Source organism: Lactuca sativa, chromosome 8, assembly GCF_002870075.4.
Source record: "Lactuca sativa cultivar Salinas chromosome 8, Lsat_Salinas_v11, whole genome shotgun sequence".
NCBI lineage: Eukaryota > Viridiplantae > Streptophyta > Magnoliopsida > Asterales > Asteraceae > Lactuca > Lactuca sativa.
In genome coordinates this window covers 223,061,865-223,071,915 of record NC_056630.2, presented here as the reverse complement: position 1 = coordinate 223,071,915, position 10,051 = coordinate 223,061,865, and the positions used below count along the sequence as shown (strand labels likewise).

The 10,051-nt window shown below is 40.8% G+C and overlaps 1 pseudogene; it reads left to right on the top strand.

Annotated features, from left to right (window-relative positions):
* The first annotated feature begins 7,320 nt into the window (after nucleotides 1-7,320).
* Nucleotides 7,321-7,438, top strand: LOC111906231 (5S ribosomal RNA; annotated as a pseudogene).
* Nucleotides 7,439-10,051: the final 2,613 nt, after the last annotated feature.

The following is a 10,051-nucleotide window of genomic DNA, read 5'->3' as shown; positions in this document are numbered from 1 at the left end:
CACTTGTTTCAAATGTGGAAATCTTGAGCACTATGCCAACGAATGCACGTCTATTAAGAAGGTCTGTTACGAGTGCAACGAGGAGGAGCATATTTCGAGGGACTACACGAAGAAGAAGGAGGCAGGAAGACCCAACATTCCACCAAAGCCGAAGGCAAGAGCCTTCCAGATGACGCTTGATGCTGTAAAGGAGGCAGCAGACGTCGCTTCAGGTACCTTTCTTGCAAATGGATTGTCTGCCGATATACTATTTGATTTCGGAGCCAACTATTCCTTTGTGTGGCATAAATTTGGTGGGAAATTAGTATTGCATGTAGAAAAACTTGATAATGACCTGATTGTATAAGTTGCTAGTGGCAAATTCGTACCTGTTAGTAATCGTATTAGTAACATCGTCATCGACCTAAACGGAAACGAATTCCATGAGGAGCTATTACCCATAGAGTTAAATGGTTTCGACATCGTTTTGGGAATGGATTAGCTTAGCGTCAACGATGCTGAGATTCTTTGCAGGAAGAAGATAGTAAGGGTGAACCCACTCAGAAAAGATTCATTTATGGTGTATGGGGAAAAACGCAGAGTGAATTCTAGAATCATCTCCATGATGAAAGCCAAAAAATGTTTGTCCAAGGGATGTGCATCATATTTGGCGTTTGTTATCAATGCTAAAAAGGAAAATAAGGAGGTGCGGAACATAACGGTCATATGTGATTATCCAGAAGTCTTTCCCGAAGATCTTCCCGGATTACCACCTGATACACAAGTAGAGTTCAGAATAGACTTGTTACCAGGTACAACACCGATAGCAAAGGCACCTTACCGATGAAGGAGCTTATGACGCTAAGCTAATCCATTCCCATCGGTTCTATTGGAGATGAAGGAGCTTATGATGCAACTTCAGGAGCTATTGGAAAATGGTTTCATTCAACCTAGTTCAACACCTTGGGGAGCTCCAGTGTTATTCATGAAGAAGAAGGACGGAAGCATGAGAATATGTATAGACTACCGAGAGCTGAACAGGGAAATGGTGAAGAACAAGTATCCATTGCCGAGGACTGATGACCTACTCGATCAGCAGCAAGGTTCGAGCTACCTCTCAAAGATCGATCTTAGGTCAGGATATCATCAGCTGAAGGTGAGAGAACATGATATTGAGAAGACTACATTCAGAACTAGATATGGACACTATGAGTTCTTGTTTATGTCATTTGGACTAACCAATGCTACAGCAGCGTTCATGGATTTGATGAACAGGGTTTGTAAACCATTCCTCAATAAATCCGTTATAGTGTTCATCGACGACATTCTGATTTACTCAAGAAGCCAGGAGGAGCATGGCAAGCATCTACGAGAAGTGTTAGAAGTGTTAAAGAAGGATAAGATTTACGCTAAATTCTCCAAGTGTGTTTTTTGGATCCAAGAAGTCCAATTCTTGGGTCATGTGGTTAACCAGGAGGGAATAATGGTTGACCCAGCAAACATTGAAGTTGTAATGAAGTGGGAACGTCCAAAGAGTCCCACAGAGATTTGAAGCTTTCTTGGATTAGCTGGATATTACAGACGATTTATCCAAGGCTTTTCTTCGATAGGTGCTCCATTGACAGCGTTGACCCACAAAGGAGCTAAATATTCATGGAGTGAGAAACACGATGAGGCAATCGAGAAGCTAAAGAAGAAGTTAACTGAAGCACCGATCCTTTCTCTACCCAATAGATTCGAAGACTTCGCAGTCTACAGTGATGTATCTGGAGTCGGGTTGGGTTGTGTTCTGACCCAAAAAGAAAAGGTGATAGCATATGCCTCTCAACAATTGAAAGAGCACGAAAAGAACTACCCCACTCATGATCTGGAGTTGGCAGCGGTAGTATTCTCCTTAAAGATATGGAGGCATTACCTCTATGGCATGAAGCGCAAGCTTTTCACTGATCATAAGAGTCTCCAGTATCTCTTTAATCAAAAAGAATTGAACATGAGGCAACCATGCTGGCTAGAATTACTCAAGGACTATGACTATGAGATACTTTACCACCCCGGTAAAGCAAATGTTGTTGCTGATGCTATCAGTCGGAAAGTCAATCTTGAAAGGACAAGGCTAAGAGCGTTGAGAATTGAAGTTGTCTCAAAAATTGTGGAAAGTATCAAGAAAGCTCAAGAAGAATCTTCAGAAAAGAATGACCGAAAAGAAGAATGTTTGGGAAAGACGTTGGTATTCGGTACAAACCATCAAGGACTGAAGGTATTCCAAGATCGAATTTTGGTACCTAAGACGGGAGGAGTAAGAGATCTTCTGATGGAAGAAGCTCACAATACCATGTACTCGATTCATCCCGGTAGCACTAAAATGTATAGGGACCTAGACCCCTACTACTGGTGGCCGACGATGAAGCTCGATGTTGCGAAGTATGTGGCCGAGTGTGTAACATGTGCGAGAGTTAAGGCACAACATCAGAAACCATACGAGAGTTTAGAACCTTTACCTGTACCCATGGGTAAATGGGAAGACATCACCATGGATTTTGTGACTAAATTGCCCAGGACGAAGAACTGACACGAAATGATTTGGGTGGTCGTGGTTCGTTTCACAAAGAGTGCACGCTTCATAGCTGCCAACGAAAGGTGGTCTATGGATAAGCTTCAAAATGCTTATGTGAAGGAAATTATGAGATTTCACGTTGTTCCTCTAACGATTGTATCATATCATGATAGTCGTTCACGTCGAGGTTTTGGAGGAGTCTACAAGAGGAACTGGGTACGAAGTTGTGTGTGATTACAACTTACCATCCGCAAACTGAATGTCAGAGCGAAAGAACGATTCAAATGCTCACCACCAATTCAGAAATAAATGGATTCGGATATCTAGAACATTAAAATGTTCACCACCAATTCAGAAATAAATGGATTCGGATTTTGGGTTTCACTTAGATTCATGGTGACAATCACCTCTAAGTTCATAAACACATAATTTTTGGTAATCGTCAACCGAGTTATTTTATACTCGAACCTTAAGGGGTACCGGTACGTGGAAATGATTTAGTGGAGAAAATTTTAGAGATGGGTGAAAAATGGTTAGGTGTTTCACATTACTCATGGTGAAAATGACCTTTGATCATTAAAATTTGATGCGAAGACTCCTATTAAGGCTGGATATGTCTCAATATGGAAGAGTCTATCACTCACATTTGAATTCTCCGTCAATTCCTTGTTTCAAGTTTCTTCTCCTTGCTCGAAAAGTTCTGATATAGTCTCATTGAGTCTCATCTTCTTCTGAATTCACTTTTCAAGAAAAATGAAATTTAGAGATAAAAACAAAATTAAACTAAACTTAGCACAAAAATAGAAATAACTAAGAAATAAAAATGATGCTTAAAAAACAATATTTTTGGATTTTTGAATTTTTTTTTGAAAAGAAATAAAAATAGAAATAAATAAATTTTTTGGATTTTTGAAATTTTATGATTTTTGTTTGATTTTTTTATTCTCCCCATAAATTTGTTCATGGGGAAAAAAGAAAATAAATATGCAAATTTAAACCAAACAAAAATGAAAATTTGCCTTTGAAACGAATCATTCGAATAAAACTCAGGAGTATCAAAAGAATTTAAACTGCATCTCAGAGCAGTTGCAGCAACGAATTCAACCTTAGCTATGTTTCAATTTTGGAACGAAGTAAGAAAACTCAAAAATTCTTCACACCATTAAGTATAATCCCCATTTGTGATTCTTTCCTTTCTTCCTTTCCCACAAAGGACACGTACCCTCACTTAAAGTTCTAAGTGATGTACAGTTGGAGATGTCTCCTATCATGTGCCTGGAATAGCCACTATCAACTAACCAAAGTCTGGTGATATTCCTCCATAATTGCTCCAATACTGAGTGCAATATCAGTAGGTCTTTGGAACCCAATCCATTTTGAAACTTGTTTGACCGTTATTGTCTACGAAAGGTCCGCTCTCCCATGACATATCTTGTTTGTCAGACACAGAAGATGAAGAAACGTTAGAATGAGTAGAGGATTTGGGAGTATGAACCTTCGGTACCCATCTATAGTTGGGTTTAACCCATTTCTTGTTTGATCGGATGGATGCCTTATCACTTGTTTTTGAACTTGAAGTCGATCACTAAGATGACTTTGAATTAACTGATCTTTGTTTAACGGGACCATCTCTTGAATTTCGCTTCTTGGTATACATTCCCTTCTTGAATTTTGGACTTGGATTCTCGCTCTTTTTGGCATTCCAGTCACCATTTCTCGAGTGTGACTTCGAAGGCTTTCTTTTGGAAAATCTCCCTCTTGGTATATTCTGCCATCCTTGTGCATACTAGGGAACATACACACAATTTGGACAATTTCTGGCAATGTGTCCAGATGCTCTGCAGTGGAAGCAAGTCTATTTCTTCACTTAGAAGTTGTTTCTACCTGTCCCTCGTAGCATGCCATGCCTTGTCTCTGATTGTTCCCACATGCACACTTGCAACAAGCAGTCTGTTTTGCTTGTTTTGCTGGCATGTATTTATCAACAACAGGTTTATTAGAAGTAATTGAATTAGTAGCACAAGATTCAAAGTTCATGGAGACATTGGTTTAGCAATCAACATAATCAACAAAACTTGAATTATTTATGTTCTCCTTGTTCTCATCTTCTACTGCTTTCCTGCACATGAAGTACAAGAATTAATATCCTTCATCTCAATATTCTCAACTGGACTTGATTGTTTAGTTTTAACTGAAGCTGGTACAGGGGGTGGACCAAACTGAGTAGGTGTCTCTTCCTCATTAGTTTCAAGGGGTGTGGTAAAGTTGTCATTGAAGGGAGGTGGAACACTGTGATACCCTAGACCCTTATTTTGATTATCTTTAAATTATAATTGATTCTCAATCAAAGTCTCAGCTTTCTTACTTAACACATCAAACTTTTTGAAGTTAAAATATGCATTTCCAAATTTATTTTTCAATGCGTCAAGCTCGTCATTCAAGCTGTCTCTTAACATAGTTATAGTTTCACATTTATTACTATATTCTTCTTGAAGTTTTAAAAAATCCTTGGTTTTGGCCTCTAGTTGTTCTTTTAAGTGTTTTTGGGCCTTCCTTAGTGTATATCCTTCATATTTAAGGTCCTCAATTTCCATTTTTAGCAAATCATGTTGATCACGACAAAGTTTAATTTTAGCTTCATAAGACTGAGAACATGAAGCTTCATTGACCTTGGTGTTTGAGGAACTCGTTTTTTTACCAAAAATTCCCTTTGACTTGAAACCTCGAAAGTCAACCGTAAAATTCAAACTTAAAAGTCAAATATAAATGTCAAATTTGAAGATCAAACGTTAAAACTTGAAAGTTAAACGAGAAAGTCAAAGATTAATCTTGAGAGTCAAAAGTCAACTTTGAAAGTCAAAGACCAAAAATGAAAGTCAAAATCCAAATTTGGAAGTCAAAAGTCGAATGTCAAAACTTTAGACCGAAAACGAAACTTGAAAATTCGAAAAATTTATTTTTAGGCCGAAATTGCAAGGCTTCTCATCCTAACAGAGAAGACTCACACCGAAATCTCCGACCGAATATGAGGACCGTATATGAGGACCGAAAATGAAGTTGAAATCTTCCAAAGTGAAATCAGTCGCACCGCAAACCCTCGCACCACGCTCCACCGAGAACGTTGACCGCAAACAATGACCGCAATCTCATTCTCTGCCGAACCTTGGAAACCCAAGATCCTATCTGAGATTAGTCGCTGGGTTCTCGCAAGTTACGGCCAAAAACACGTTTTTTTCAACTTTTTATTGCAAAACTCGATCAAAAAGTCAAATTTATGAAGAACACGAAGAACAAAGATCCAATATTTCATTCAAAAAAAATCAAAAACGCCAAAACCTTCAAGAAAAAGTCCAACAACATTCAATATCTTGCCAAATTGATTGATACGATCCAAACTCTGATACCACTTGTAAGTCCCAAATTCGCTTTGATGTATCAATCAGATCCACTTGATGGTGTGGTATCACAATCAAGTTGATGATGCAAGATAGAATAGAGAAGAAGAATAAGAAGAAGAAGAACAACAACAACAACAACAAGTTGAATCTTCAATGCACACAATAATATTGAATGATGATCCAGTACACAAGATTCACACACATACATACGTTCTCTCTACTTTCTCTCTCTAGAACACCAAGTATTACAATGGCAGCCCCTTTCACGTTTTCTACTGCTTAGACACCCTTTTCTAAGAAATTGGCCAACCAACCTCCTAAATGTTCCCTCCCACACTTCTATACATAGGGAACACTGTAACATCCCCCTCTGGCACGTATCACAATATTGTCCGCTTTGGGCCACTCGGCACGAGGATTTCCCAGGGGGTCTTATGGGATCTGATGTCCTCACGGCTTTAAAACGCGTTGTGATAGGGAAGGTATCCACACCCCTTATAAGGAATGCTTAGTTCTCCTTCCCAGCCGATGTGGGATCAGATCTAACCCACTTTCACACCCCATTATAGGGTTCGACGTCCCCGTCGAACACATCGACCCATCCCCTGGCTCTGATACCATTTGTAACATCTCCCTCTGTCACGTATCACAATATTGTCCGCTTTGGGCCACTCGGCACGAGGACTTCCCAGGGGGGTCACCCATCCTGGTACTACTCCCGCCCGAGCACGCTTAACTGCAGAGTTCTTATGGGATCTGCTGCCCTCACGGCTTTAAAACGCGTTGTGTTAAGAAAGGTATCCACACCCTTATAAGAAATGCTTAGTTCTCCTTCCCAGCCGATGTGGGATCAGATCTAACCCACTTTCACCCCCCCCCCCCCATTATAGGGTTCGACGTCCCCGTCGAACACTTCGACCCGTGCCCTGGCTCTGATACCATTTGTAACATCCCCCTCTGGCACGTATCACAATATTGTCCGCTTTGGGCCACTCGGCACGAGGACTTCCCAAGGGGTCACCCATCCTGGTACTACTCCCGCCCGAGCACGCTTAACTACAGAGTTCTTATGGGATCTACTGCCCTCACGGCTTTAAAACGCATTGTGATAGGGAAGGTATCCACACCCCTTATAAGGAATGCTTAGTTCTCCTTCCCAGCCGATGTGGGATCAGATCTAACCCACTTTCACCCCCCATTATAGGGTTCGACGTCCCCGTCGAACACATCGACCCGTGCCCTAGCTCTGATACCATTTGTAACATCCCCCTTTGGCACGGGGACGTCGAACCCTATAATGGGGGGTGAAAGTGGGTTAGATCTGATCCCACATCGGCTGGGAAGGAGAACTAAGCATTCCTTATAAGGGTGTGGATACCTTCCTTAACACCACGCGTTTTAAAGCCGTGAGGGCAACAGATCCCATAAGAACTCTGCAGTTAAGCGTGCTTGGGCGGGAGTAGTACCAAGATGGGTGACCCCCTGGGAAGTCCTCGTGCCGAGTGGCCCAAAGCAGACAATATTGTGATACGTGCCAGAGGGGGATGTTACAAACACTAATGAACTACAAACCCAAAATCGAAACACAATAGCTTGACCGAAATTACATGTGATTTCGGTCCAACCAACAGAAAACCCAAGGTTGTTTTCGGCCGTAGACCGAAAACTATAAATGCCTAGAAAAGCAGAGTATAAAGCATAAATTTAGACCTACAGCAACCTACACTGCCATATTTAGTGAGCTAGCAGTACTATGTCCCGAGATGGTCACCCCGGAAAGTAAAAAGGTAGAGCGATACATCTAGGGACTATCACTGCAACAGGAAGGGGCACACCGCCAAATACCCAGGTCCCTGGCATTGGACATTGGAGTAAGCTAGGCTTGTTACGGGTGTGGTGAAACCGGACACTTCAAGAGAGATTGCCCAAAAGCAAGGAATACTGGCAGCGTGGGAAGAGTATTGGCAATAGGTCACGAAGAAGCAATAGCAGATCCTACGGTGGTTACTGGTACGTTTCTCCTCAACAATTCATATGCATGCATTCTTTTCGTTAGTGGTGCAGAGAAAAGTTTCGTGAGCTACAACTTTAAACAATTACTTAAACAAAATCCCCAATCACTAAAAGACACATTCACCGTAGAAATGGAAAAAGGAAAGGCAGAGAGCACTAACGATATAACCCTTACTCTAAACAACTACTCTTTCCAAATCAACTTGATGTCGGTCACACTAAAAAGTTTCGACATCATCATTGGTATGGATTGGTAAGTCCTCACCATGCTGATATCCTGTGTTACGAAAAAGTCATTCGCCTTAATCTGCCAAGTAGCACTAACGATATATATATATATATATATATATATATATATATATATATATATATATATATATATATATATATATATATATATATATATATATATATATATAGGATGTACCCTCACTCTAAACAACTACTCTTTCCAAATCGACCTAATGTCGGTCACAATAAAAAGTTTCGACGTCATCATTGGCATGGATTGGTTAAGTCCTCGCCTTGCCAATATCCCGTGTTATGAAAAAGCCATTCGCCTTTATCTGCCATGTAGCGAAACCCTTGTCATTTATGGCGACAAACCCAACACGAACCTTCAAATCATATCCTGTGTCAAGGCTCAAAAGTATCTTCGCAAAGTATATTGTGCCTACGTAGCTAATGTGGTGGATAAGAAACAAGATGTAAAAAACATCAAGGATATCCGTGAATTTTGTAACTTCCCCGACATATTTCCCGAAGATCTCCCAGGAGTCCCACCTAAACGCCAAGTCAAGTTCAAATCGACTTGATTCCCGGAGCTACCCCCATAGCCAAATCCCCATACCGTTTAGCACCGACAAAAATGCAGGAACTATCCAGCCAAGTAAATGAACTACTAAGCAAAGGATTTATCAGACCAAGCTTCTCACCTTGGGGAGCACCGGTCTTGTTCGTGAAAAAGAAGGATAGATCTTTTTGCATGTGCATAGATTACCAGGAACTAAACAAACTCACTATAAAAAACGGATACCCTTTACCTCGAATTGACAATCTATTCGATCAACTTCAAGGACCAAGTTTATTCTCAATGATCGACCTAAGATCCAGATACCATTAGCTACGAGTCCAGGATGAAGATATTCCTTAGACCGCATTCAGAATTCGCTATGATCACTATGAATTCGTAGTAATGCCGTTTGAATTAACAAATGCACCCACAGTGTTCATGGACCTGATGAACCATGTTTGTCGACCTTACTTAGACAAATTCGTAATAGCTTTCATCGACGACATATTAGTCTACTCCCGAAATAAAGAAGAACACAACCAGCACTCACGACAAGTCTTGGAAACATTATGGGTGGAGAAGTTATATGCGAAATTCTCAAAGTGCGAGTTTTGGATTCGGAAAGTGGATTTCCTTAGTCACATGGTTAGCGAAGAAGGGATACATGTAGATCCTTCCAAAATCAAAGCAATTGAGAACTGGTCAGCACCAAGAACGCCAACAGAAATTCGTCAATTTCTAGGCCTCGCTGGCTACTACAGAAGGTTCATTCAAAACTTCTCTAAGATAACAAAGCCACTCACCACTTTGACTCAGAAGGGTGTAACCTAGCTTTAACTGGGAGGAGAAACAAGAAACTGCTTTCCAAACAATAAATCGAGCCCTGTACAGCTCCCTGATCTTGTCCCTCTCAGAAGGGATAGAAGATTTTGTAGTTTACTGCAATGCGTCCAAGCAAGGGCTAGGCTACGTTCTTACACAACGAGGAAAGGTCATTTCCTATGCCTCGAGACAGCTTAAGAACCACGAGGTCAACTATACCACGCACAACCTTGAACTGGGAGTAGTAATTTTTGCTCGGAAGATGTAGAAGCGTTACCTTTTTGGTACGAAGTGAGCAGTCTTCACGGATCAAAAGAGCCTCCATCACATCTTCGATCAAAAAGAACGCAACATGAGGTAACGACGATGGGTAGAACTATTCAATCATTACGAATGCGAGATTCTCTATCATCCAGGCAAAGCCAATGTAGTAGCAGATTCCCTTAGTCAAAAAGAATACTCTACCCGCGTAGTAAAGTCTTTAACTATGAC